Consider the following 12,873-nt stretch of genomic DNA (forward strand, 5'->3'; position numbering starts at 1 on the left):
TTATACACGAGTATATCTAAAAGATTTTTGTTTTTCCTCTAAAGGGGACATACTTGTTTAGTTATCTTCATTTCGGGTGCAGGACCACACCTCACCCATGCCTCTTTCTGTTCCTAACTTAATACTCCTTTCCTCTCCGCCTTCTGTTTTTTTATATAGTTGGCAGCACCAAATGGAAGAAAATATTTTTAGATGTCTAAAAGAGTCTTAAAGAGTCTAAGAATAAGTCTAAGACGTGCAACTACAGTAGGTGGTGGTAATGTAACCCTTGGATTCCAACGGCCATGAAACACCAAAGAAGTAGAAGTAGTAATGACTTCCTGCTTTTTTTTCTCTTTCTTCCTCTCTCATCCCTTCTTTCTCGCCCTCTTTCTCTCTCTTTTTTGAAGGGAGAGTGTAAAACACATACTTTGAAGACGTACAACTACATTAGGTGGCGGTAAATGCACCTTTTCAGTTGGCTTCCAACTGCCATTAAAAGCAACACAACAACAACAACAACAACAACAACATGGCCTGTAGAGGATATGGCCATGCATTACGCAGTGGCTTCTTGCCGTTGCACGGCTTCTAGTTTTTTAATACATTTTTATATCTTAACACATATTTCTTTATCGCTGTTATATATAGCAAGTTCTTGTTTATGTGCCCCTTTCACCCTCTTTTCTACTTCTCATTTCTTCTTTCTTTCAGGTGTGAGGAGGATACAAAGGACTCGATCGCCTCCTCAGAAGCCCCAAAACCGGCCTTCGAATATCACCATGATCACATTTACACACTGTATTCTGAAGTTGCGGTCCTGTAGTGAATTATGTTTTCAATTCAGTTGTCATTCATCTTGAAGCCAAACAGCAAATCACATACTGTATAAACAGGCAGCAATTTATGACTCATCTAAGTCTTGAGCTGACTTTTATGTGGATTCGGTCCTCTTTACTGTAAGCGAGAATTTTGTTAAATATACAACATTCCTTGTACCACACTGTTGAAGATACGGTTCATATATAGACTATTATTGTTTGTTTACAAGAAAGCCTGAACTGTCTTGGGAGCAGCAGATAAACGGTGGATCTTTAGAATTTCTCTAATTCACTTAATTACAGCGAATGAGACCTGAAGGTTAAATTACATAAATTTTACTGCATTCCCATTATAGCTACTGCGATTGAGTCATGTGCGTCTCATGAACAGCAGTCTGCTCTTTGTGACCACAAAACAGCATGCACTAAATCCCTTTGAGCACAAATGCCTCAGTGTTGGAAATGCCTTCAGTTTGTAGTATAGTTTGAATCAGCCTCTGAATTTAGATTAAGAAAATATGTGTGTAAACGAAACAACATCAAATCCAACTGCTTTCAATAACTCTTATTTGTGATGTGTGATGACCATTCATACAAATTCAATGTTGTTCCAAGAAGAGAAAAGCAACATGTGACACACGGATAAGATTAAAGTGTTAACATTTTGCACACATAAATAATTAGTGACAATTGTAGTTCATGGAGAATGTGATCTGTTGCTTTCCTATTGTTCTGAATGTAGCTCTGCAATTACATCAAATTGCCTATGTTCACTTCATTACTTTGCATAGTAGATTATTGTCTTTGACAGTGTCTCAAATTACTCACATGTCAATAAACTACAATAGGAAGGTTGTGAAGGATTCAGGAAATAAGTAAATTTCAACAATTTCAATCTAATTTCAATGTTACCATGAGCAAGTGAATTTAGTTCACAACCGCATGTATGGATAAACATATTTGTGTTCTATGTAATTGTAATGTTATGGAATTAGGTGTGAACTGTCATTCAATAGTTCAAGTTAAGTAATTTGAAAGAAATATATTATTCCAGCATGAAATATTTGAGTATAATACATTAAAAAGGACAAATAAAGGTCTTATACTGGAGCTGTTCTCTATGTAATACCAGCACAGTCGCTTGACTTGCATTATATAATTTGCTGTAATATATTTCCACCCACACAGCAAAAAACATTTCACAATTAACAATCATTGTTCAACCATGAAATTCACACCAGGCTCTGGACTTCAGGAGACTGCTGTTGGTAAATTACATTAAGTCTGAAATCGTTGGCATTTATAGCTCATTAATTAACACAAATGTCAAACTGTGAAATGTACACAACAGCCAGACTGCCACTTCATGTGATGTAACACCACTGAACATGTTTGGATATGTGTGCTATGAGTTATGGATTACTAAAGGAAAGCTACAGTGCACAATGAAAACCTTACTTAAAGGAAAGAAAACGAACATTACCAGTATTAGTAGAATTTAATGAAACAATAAAATGAAAGTAAATAATCCTTACTATGTATCTGTTTGTTTGTGAACTGAACTCACGTGAGCCACATGTAAGTCCCTGTGAATGATCAATTACACTTTATCTATTGCACCTATGTTACAATTCTAGTCAGGATTTATTGTCTCCACATTTGAGAAATTATAAATAACTGAAAATGTTTACATTGTATGAGAAATCTGAACTTGAAAGTTTTTACTGGTCTCATAAGGATTTCAATTTACCTTGACTTTACAATAATTTGCAATTCCAAATGATTCAAACTGCCCTTTGATGTAATTGCCCTTCGAGGCAACTGCTGCTGTGATTTTGACCGCTACAAACATAAATTTAATTGTGATTTATTTGGTTTATGGGATTGTCATCACATCAGTATTTAAAATGAATACATTAAATACAATTGCTGATTCATAAGCAGTTGGCAATTTAGCTTGTTATTAAATCCCCAACGTTCTTGTCTCAGGAGAAGAAAAAGTCCCTTTGCTCAAACAGGATGTGAAGCCAAAAACAGTATAGTCTGCTGAGTATTATTCCCAGTGAGTGACTTTTCTAAACCCACTCAGTAGTAACACGCACATGGCATTCCTCAACAGTGGGGCCCTGCAGTCACGACCCAGCAGCAGCAGCAGCAGCAGCAGCAGCAGCAGCAGCAGCAGCAGCAGCAGCAGCAGCAGCAGCAGCAGCAGCAGCAGCAGCATTGAACGGACTAATCTGATCCCAGACCTGTGCAAAACTATGAGGAATTAACCAGCTCAAACATATACGGAAAGCAAAGCAAACAGAAAGAGGTTTAGAGTGAGGAATGTTGAATGTTGAAGAGTTACTTGCCCCACTTTTGCAGAGAATTGAGATATTGTTAATTGTCCTATTTACATACAATTCAAAGTTTGTTTTGCTCTAGTTTTAGAAGAATGGTAGAAAACTGGATGTGTCTTGTGATGCGGTTGGAGACAGATGGCTCATGGCACTGCCAGCAGGACGCCATGTACAACGGACAGTGTTGACGCCTGTGAGTCCAGTAAACTGTGTTGAGTTTTAACACCTGGGAAAAGTGTGACCGAGCAGTTTCTAAGCAGTCAGTTTAATATATGTAAAATATATCTGTACCTTACATATACATTAGACAGTACCCGCAGCCTCAGGGGTGTTTATGATGCAGCAGCACAGGTTGTCTCTTCTCTACAAAGATGAGCTCTCTACTTTTATCTCAGTCTGGTTGCTAAGCAATGACTCTTCCTGCAAAAATGAAACCCCATCCGCAGCAGCACCAATGGCCTCTCTCCTCAGCATCTTAAATGGACAGACAGCACGATATCCCCTGAAGGACGGCTGATAATAACTTGCGTCTAAAGCTGACGCCTTTATAGCCCACACACACACACAGCAGGTGCCTCAATTACAATGTCTGAGAGATGAGGTTTGGTACCAAGTTACCTTCTGACAGTCATTTCACGAGCCAGCCACAGGAAAGGTGAACGGCCCAGGTGAGCACTAACAATACCTGCTAAAGCTCCCCAGACGAGTCCAGTCAGGCCCAAAGCCGCTGTTGGAGGAAGCAACCTCTGACGCCTGCCCAAGGTCAACGCCACATCTTAATGCAGAGATGCACGCGGGCAGCACACGGGACACGGCACGCGGCGGACGGATACGCCATTTAGAGCATCGGATTCGGCCGCACACGCAGCACTAAAGCAATCATCGCGATCAGGGAGGATTCTGTGAGCCGCGCGTCGCAGTCGGTGCAGCAGCGAGTTGGGCATTTGGCAGGTGAAAGATGACGCTGTGAATCTGACTGATGCACAATGGAAAGTCACTCTGTTTCCTAAAGCATCTCACAACCACACAGATGGAACCGTCATGTGTAGAGGTAAAATCCCCGGTCAGTACTCACCTTTATGACGGCAGTTAAAGCTGTAGCGTGGCAGAAAGACTCCTAAACCCCGTTATCTTCATTCAGTCTCCGCGTCCGTGCGCAACATCGCCGCGCGCGCAAAGAGAGATGCTTCCCCGTCACTCACAGAGCGCATGGCGCGGAGAGGCTGACGCAGAAACACACCGCCTGCTCCAACTTTGCTCAGTGTCAATACCAGCGGGGGGGAAAGTGAGGTGCACGAATGTTGCGCAGCTCCGACGTCTCCCTCCCACATACACACAGCGTCCACGTGGTGTGGGCTGTGAAACAGGTTTCCCATGAGGCGGTAGAATTACTATGGCAAGTCACGACGGTGTCTGACGCAGGTTTGAGTCACACGCCTGGTGAGGACGTCAGCAGATGATCCCGAAACATCTGCAGTGTTCTCAGGTGGATGATGTGAAGCATCGATAACAACATGAGCGACATGATGCGAGCACCTGACTCCCTGACATCATCTGAATGTCTCTTACACGTGCCAGGCAGAGCCACAATGTCCCGTGGTGGGAACTGATACAGGCGTGAAAAGTCAACTTCTTTAATGGTTGTCAAGTGAATATAATTTGTGGCACAGTCATTTTTCTCTTTGACACCAGCAATTTATTCTGCTCTTGGATTTATCTGGCAGCCCTGCACCGTCCTCTCCCGCACCTCTGGGTGGCTTTTATCAACAGTGAAGCCGTTTTATGCTTTATTATCCATCACTATGACATTTTGGATTGTTATCTAGTTGTTTTAATGTTTGGATTGGACAACTTAAGAGACAAGGCATGTGGTGTTGACTCAGCCAAAGACAACACATACATTTACAAGTAGTGGGAGGAAAAACACCCATCATGCAATGCACATCACTCTTATGAAAAGGCCCACATGGATCTTCTCTGAGAAAAAAAAAGGAAATTACACATATTACAAAAATGTGGGATGGCATTACCCACCTGCAGTCAACCGTTATGACGTGGGACATTATGTGAGAAATGTACAGCACATTATAACACATGTTACTGTCTGAAAAGTTTAGAAACTGAAAGATTACACACAGCACTGGAGATAATCTCAGTGGGAGTGAAAAAGAGTCTGTCACAAAGTCTGATCAGAGCTCAGATAACTGCAGAGTTATATTGAGATGGGGCAGCTGAACATTAATAACACATCTTTGTCATCTGAGCTGCATCTCCACAAACCTTGTTCTGGAAGAGCCTCGTTAATTATCTTTATGTTTATTTTATTTAATATAGGACACGACACATTACTGAACATGTGTTAGTGCAGCATTTAAATGAGAGTTAACCATGCAGGCTATATTTCATCTGTCTGTTTCCATGGAAATGTTGTTTCTTTTACCATGATATTCCATATTATGGCATAAAACATCAGAATGTTTCAATGTGATTTAAGTTTTGTATTTCCATGGAATCATGCAGGTGACTTTCCACTTCCTGAAAGTAATACTCTTACTTTAAATAGTAGCCTGTGCTAGTAAACCAAAAGAATGGGCAAATATCAGTAAGATTTACAGAAAGTTTGACAATAGGAGAAAATGGCCAAGACAAGAAGATTTCTGATTGAAACATGCACATAATAATAAGTGCAGTGCATCAAAGTGGCTGTTTACAACGTAATAATTCAAATCTACAGCAGCGTTTAACCAGGTTTTCAACCTCTCTGATAAACTTATATATGGGAAAAAGGAAATTGGTAACACTATATAATAATTACGCTTTTATTAGCCTTAATAAAGCATGAGCAAAATACTTAGTTAATAATGAAAAAATAGTTTATGAAAAATGATACAGAATTGCTTTATCCTAACCCCTTAATTAAGCAGTTAGTAAGCCTGAATAATTCTTAATAAACTATTTCTTCATGCTTTTTTAAGATGAATTAAGATGTAGTGTACCAAATAATTGAACGTTGTTGATTAGTTGTAGTTCTAAAAACAGATTTGGTGTGAGTTCTCATTATAAAGAAACAATCAAAAGACTTTCCTCTCCGAAGCACACGTGAACCTGAGGCCTCCAGTCACATGACCCAACCTTTTCTAAACACACACTACCACTTTCACTACCACTGAGCTACAACTGCAGCCGTATATATGCCTCCTGTCTCCTTTCATCTACTCATGTGACTCACTTTCCAAGGGCTGACTGCTGGGATCAGTTGCCATGGTAACCTCCAATCATATGACAGTTTGTTGCTGCTCACTGTTATGAGCCTTTCCCCCCCACGCTCCCCCTGGCTGCGCACGACCACGAACGGACCTCCGAACTTTGCTTGCAAAAATGACAAGTTTATGCCTCGGGTGCACACTTTATACTTTCTGCAAGAACATAGAATCTCTCACCTCTAAATAATGCATCACCGCTTCATTCAAAATCTGCTGAAGTGTCAAGAACGCACCGATAATAAAGCGCTCCTTTGACGTCAAAACATCACTCGGCGTCGACCTTGGGGTGTTCTGTCTTCTCACAATAGCCTGGGTTAATAAAGCGGTTGAGAAAAGCAATAGAAACGCACCGTATTATAAAGCAATTGTTATTCATTTGAACAGATCGGTGAGGCAATGAGCCATTACCGGTTTATTATCTGTGCTTCGCCTCAGTAGCACTATAACATGGACCTAGTGCTGTCACGTGTTCATGGGTTTCAGCTTCCTGTGTGAATAAGCAACATTTTGAGGACTTTTCACCATTCAGAAACGGCATTATTTTAGTTTTAATGTGTTGATCGCTAACTGTCCTAACTTTTCCCCGTTCTGAAATCCATGTGCAGACATTTAAGAGCTTGTCTTTGTTACCATGAATGATTGTTTATGAGGCTGAGATGATGGATGAATGCTGAAGTAGATGTGTCATTTGTTGTGGGATGTGACGAACCAATCACTGTGAAATAGACGGCAATTTAACGGTAACAAGCACAAATAGGAAGTAAATAACATGGTAAGGAAAGTTTTTATCAGCAATTAAATATCCCATTCCACTTATTTCCATGATAATCTGATGAACCTAAACCCTGTATGAAGAGGAAAGAGGATGGTTTACATTAGAAAACAAAGCAGCAAATGATTTCACATATTGTTTGCTATTTTTGTCCTATTACCATGTTATTACAGTGCTTTTGAGTAAGCACTGCCATTATTTTTGGTTAATTGCAGACATGCTTGGTGAAGTTAACAATTCATTCTTTCTCCATGAATACTTTTCAAATAGCCTATGTAAATATTCACCAGTTTGCAGATGAATCCTTGTATCCCGTGCATTGATTCGCTGGCTTTTAAAGGGTCAGTCAACATCGTAGCCTCCGTCACACACACTTATGTAAACACGGAGGCGGTGAACTAAATCTATTATCATCAGAGGCAAAAGCAGGTGCAAGATATCATTGATCATGATTAGAATGATCTGCCCCGTGTTAATTTCCACAACATTCAGGTTAGTGTTTGATAAGACAGCGAGACGTCCCAGGGCTCATTTGAAGCAGCTCCTTCTTGGTAACCTTTGGGGAGATGCGTTGCCAGGTCACAAATGAAACCTGCTGACAATCGCTGGAGTCCAAAATTGGATCACGTCCCCAGGGCTGTTTTTTTGTGCAGACAAGTCCACTCCTTCCCTCGTTGTTACCCCTGCAGGTTTGACTCAATGGTGCAGTCCTGGATACAACAGCACCTTGGCTACTCCCTTCAGGGTGCCAGCTACGACCAAGCAGCTTCTGTGCACAAAGGGCCAGGAAAACACCATAATGGAAGATGACGAGTGGTTTTACTCAGGTGCTAATGGGTGTGTAGCAGCAGGAGTAATACCGTTGTTGAAACAGTGGATGTTGTTCTGTGAGAGATGATGTAAGTGTGTTCTTATCAAATAACAGTTCATGACAATAATGAGTTACATTTTGATTGCATTTACTTAAGTATGAAGATGACTACAGTTTTATTCTTTTTTTTTTTTTTTATGATAGAACACTGTGTGAAGATGAAGTTATTAGGAATATAGGTAACGTCAATAGTGACATTCTGCCTAGAGGCTTTGAATTCAAGCCCGAGCTTTGAGAAAACACATGAAATTTGCACAAAAACATTTAGAAATAGTTTCGAATTGACCTTTGTTGGCCAAAAGTCTTGACAATTCTATATCACCACTGACAACAAGGCTCCTTAGTAACTATTTATAAGGCATTAATAAGCATTAGTTATCTGTTTGTGCAGCACTTATAAAGCATTTGTAGATGGCTTATAATACAATTTAAATTCAAGCCATTGAAAAAACAATAAACAATGTACAGCATAAATAAGATTATTACTAAACTATTTTCAAAAATCAAGTGAAAAATGTTTGTAAATGCTTATCAAATCAAATTAAATTTATTTATAAAGCACAATTCATACAGACTGCAATTCAAAGTGCTTTACAGTGTTTAAAACACAATTTAAAACAAGTATTAATTAAAAACACAATGCAGTTTATAAAAACGGAAAACAATTTACATCAGAGTAAAGTAAAGAATAAAAATAATGTAGTATTTTAAAATATTAAAAACCAGGTAAAATCAGTCATAGGCGCGGCTAAACGAAACAGTTTTTAGTTTGGATTTAAACACAGTCGGGGTGGGGCTTGTCTCACGTCTTCGGGGAGGCTATTCCAGACCTTTGCCTCATAGACCTGGAACGCAGATTCTCCGTGTCTGGTCTTGGCTCTGGGCACCAGCAGGAGGCCGGTCCCTGAGGTCCTTAGAGTCCGAGGTGGTTCGTATGACACACACAAGTCTGAGATGTATTTTGGTGTTAGGCCATGGAGAGACTTATACACAAGTAGAGCTGTTTTGAAGTCTATTCTCTGAGCCACAGGAAGCCAGTGCAGACAAAACAATACAAACAAGTAACTCGTGCTTATTAATGCCTTATTGATAGTTTACTAATGAACCTGATTTAAAAGCGTTACTGGAGAAGCGACTTTATGTAATCACTGTGGTGGTAATTATAGTAGCAACAATTATAATTTTAATTGTAGTAATAGAATTAGATTGTATAAAAGCTGTATTACAATACTTTCCCACCAGACAAAATGCAGTATTAGTTGTGCTTTAACTGTACTAATCACATTATTCCAAGGGTAATACAAAAATGTTTACACATTTTGAATACGCCGTCCTCGTCTTGTCTGCATTTCCTTTCTGTCCATGATTAAAGTAAACAGACAAATCGACTCACGCCGTATCAGGATCAGGTGCACCAAACAAATTGGGCTGTGACTTGCGGCGACGCTTGTCCAATTGTTCGAGCATCATCATTACAGCTACACACAGGGAAATAAGTACTTACCTCTCTGGTGCTGGGCTGCAAATGTGACATCTCATTAGTTATTCCTTCTTTGCCCTTTTCTCCTTTGCTTCTAATGGGCCTTTCTTCCTTGCTCTCGCGATGACAGGATGCCTATTAGTGTGCTGGTAAACCTTCCCTGCTCTTCACTAGATAAGGAAATAACACAGCGAAGTCAATAGGAAAAACATGGATATTGACAGCGTGATGAATTTAACGCGGTACAATCGATACTGATTCAGCTTCAGTCTGATTAAAGTAATATCTGATACACTGAGGGACAAAGGAAGGTAATGGTGAGGAGGTGAACAAAGGCCACAAAAACGAAACACGGCACTGTAAACCTTACTACACGATGAATATGACTTTGATTTATTTTGTTTGGCACTTAACTACTTAACTACTACTATAAATTATTGCGTGCCTTTGGGTCTTTGCGGATCCAAAACAGGAGAAAAACAATCCAGTTTAAGTTCTACAATTGCTGTTTGTTGCAAGCAAATACTCATCGTCACACCTGAGAGTGCAATGAAGAGATTAGGAACGTTCAATAATTATTATGATGCCTCTGTCTCTCTGATATAAATTGAGAAAGAAATCTGCTCCTCATTAGTGCCTCGTGCCCTTGGGTTGAGAACAATCAAGCAATCCCATTTTTTCACATCTTACTCTAGATAATTATGGTATGCAAATGTGTGTTTATCGATTAATAACACAGTTGTCTGAAGGCAGAAGGCGGCTCAGGGAGAAGTAAGAGCAGCTGCTTTTCAGCTGTTCTGTTTAAAGCCTCTTCATAAGTTTGTAAAAGGTCCTGGCTTCCCGCTCTGATCAATGCATTTGTGCACACTATGCACAAAGTAAGACCATTAATCTACAATACGTCAGCTAGATGTACAGTCATAACAGCTCTTACTTCAGCAGAATAGTCCCAGATTGGTGGGAAAAACTGCAAACTAAAGACTGTTTCAGCATTGAAGCAGAACATGATACTGAAGAAAATTTACCCAGGGCTTAGAAACTTGATCTTTTCTTATGATAGTTACAGAGAAAACGTGTATCGCTAAAGGACGTCAATCTTAACTCCTCTGATTGTAATATATATATATATATATATATATATATATATATATATATATATATATATATATTTTTTTTTTTTTTTTCAATAAAAATAAAAATAAATAAAGCGAATCGCTTCACCTTTGAAATGAGAATTGTCAAGATACAGCAGATGCTACGTCTACCGTCTGTCAGTTCATACATTAATCCTAAAAATTCTAGACAGGATCGGAAATCATTTTTTTATTCAAAGCATAGCTTGCTCTCACTTACTATTAGAATAAACCAAACAGATGACGTCAAAACTAGAGAGTGTCAACTTCACAAAGAACCCAACTGTTTGTTTATTACAAATATTTTACAACGTTTAGTTTACAAAACAGTTTGGTAGTTATAATATTAACATGAAAAATACCACCCCAGAAGTTTCCATCAATATGCGAATAAACAGACCATAATTCTGCAGCTCCCGCTCTCCACTGCAGTACTTAAACTGCTAAGCAGGGACATTTCACATAAATGGGCAGGACAATAGATTCTCTCTACTCACTGAACACAAAGCCTAGCTACAGTGTCCAGTGTCATCCAGTGGTATCTCCCACCTTCTGCTCCTCACGTGACTAATCCACATTCACCAGTGCCAGGAGGACAGAGCATCCATCACTTTGTATGTGAAAAGACTATGAATACATGTTTGCACTAGTGTCAGATGAACTCTTGTCAAAGTCTGACCTCTGTGGCTGGATGTGTTTTTGAGAATAATAATAAACTATGTGATTGTCAATGGCCAAAAGTCTCCAGTGAAAAGTACAGTCACTGAGAGCTTGTTGTCTCTATCTTTTGGTTAACCAGCCTTGACCGTGGCAGATGGGACAATTACAACACCTCGGGCAGCAGTTGTTGTCTAGCATTGTGACTGCATTTATATAGAGTAAATTGCAATGTATGATGAGACAGAACAACAGAACCCCATTCAAAACTAACCGTGATGCTCTTTTTAATTTGTCTCTCTGAATTATCAACAAATCTCTTGAGCAATTTGACCTTCAGTGCAACGCACTGGCCCAAAAATCTGACCCCACATGCCACATTATTCCCCCTTGAACCCTTTTTGTTTGACATCAGATGCATTGTAAAAGAGGTTTTGTATAAAAAAGGAGATTATTAATTCATTTTTTGTGTGCATTAATTTATGCATGTTTGCTTAATCCTGTATTGTCCAGGAACTGAGGCTCAAGTGCTCAGAAAAGTCCTGTTTTCACCTACCCCCTATCTCTGTGATTATTTGGAAAAGGTATGACTCAAAGAAATACATGTAGGTTCTAAAATGTCATGTAGCCACTTTACAAAAATCAAAACATGTAAATGACAATCTGATGCTTGCTACAGTGTCACTGTCACTATCAGTTCTGCTGTTTTGAACAGAAGTCGATGATTCTGTTTCTATTACTCGAGTCGATTTAGATCAATATTGAGGTTTACAATGAAAAAAAATAACATGATGATTTATATGTTATAGTTCAATACTAAATACCTGAATAAAGCATATTTTGTCTCCTTTAACAATCTAGGACAAAATGTTCACTTGCTGCCTAATCGAACTCAGGAATAAGATGAAGAGGAACTTGATAAAGAGGAACTATCAATTACATAGTGGAGAAATTTACATTTTCAAGGCAGCTTCACATCAAGTGCAGAAGGTAAGAAACGTATGCATGCAATCACCTCAGATGAGACTATGGATACTTGCAAGAAAAATATAATTGTTGGAAAATATCAATGATTCCTCGGATAATGCCAGAACACAATGCTGCAGAAACATATATATATATATCATGGTTGATAAATGTAAAATGAAGCAAATTAATATTATATCTAAGTGTAACTAAACAACAAAAATCCTATTTGTTGTGACTCCTGCAATTTCATGAATGAACACCAAGGACCACGACACGTCATGACCACAATGTCTCATGTTTGTAGATTCTGTAGAGGTTTCAGAACTGTGCACAAATCTCGCCCAACACGAACGCCCCAAAAATGTCAAAAGAGGATTTAAAAAAAAACGACTTCTATAGATTGCCAAATCCAGATAATGGCCAGTGATTGATGTTCCCTGTAAAAATCCTGTTACATCAGCATTGTGCACTTCACTCCAATAGAAACTGCTATGTCAACTATAATTCTGAATTTGAAAAGGCTTTGTATGGTTTTTAATCTGAACAGTTCATTCAATGTTTATCTGCCCTCTATTGGTTAAACCTA

The sequence above is a fragment of the Eucyclogobius newberryi genome, unplaced genomic scaffold (assembly GCF_026437365.1).
Source record: "Eucyclogobius newberryi isolate DKJ021-1_F unplaced genomic scaffold, fEucNew1.0.hap1 SCAF_17, whole genome shotgun sequence".
NCBI lineage: Eukaryota > Metazoa > Chordata > Actinopteri > Gobiiformes > Gobiidae > Eucyclogobius > Eucyclogobius newberryi.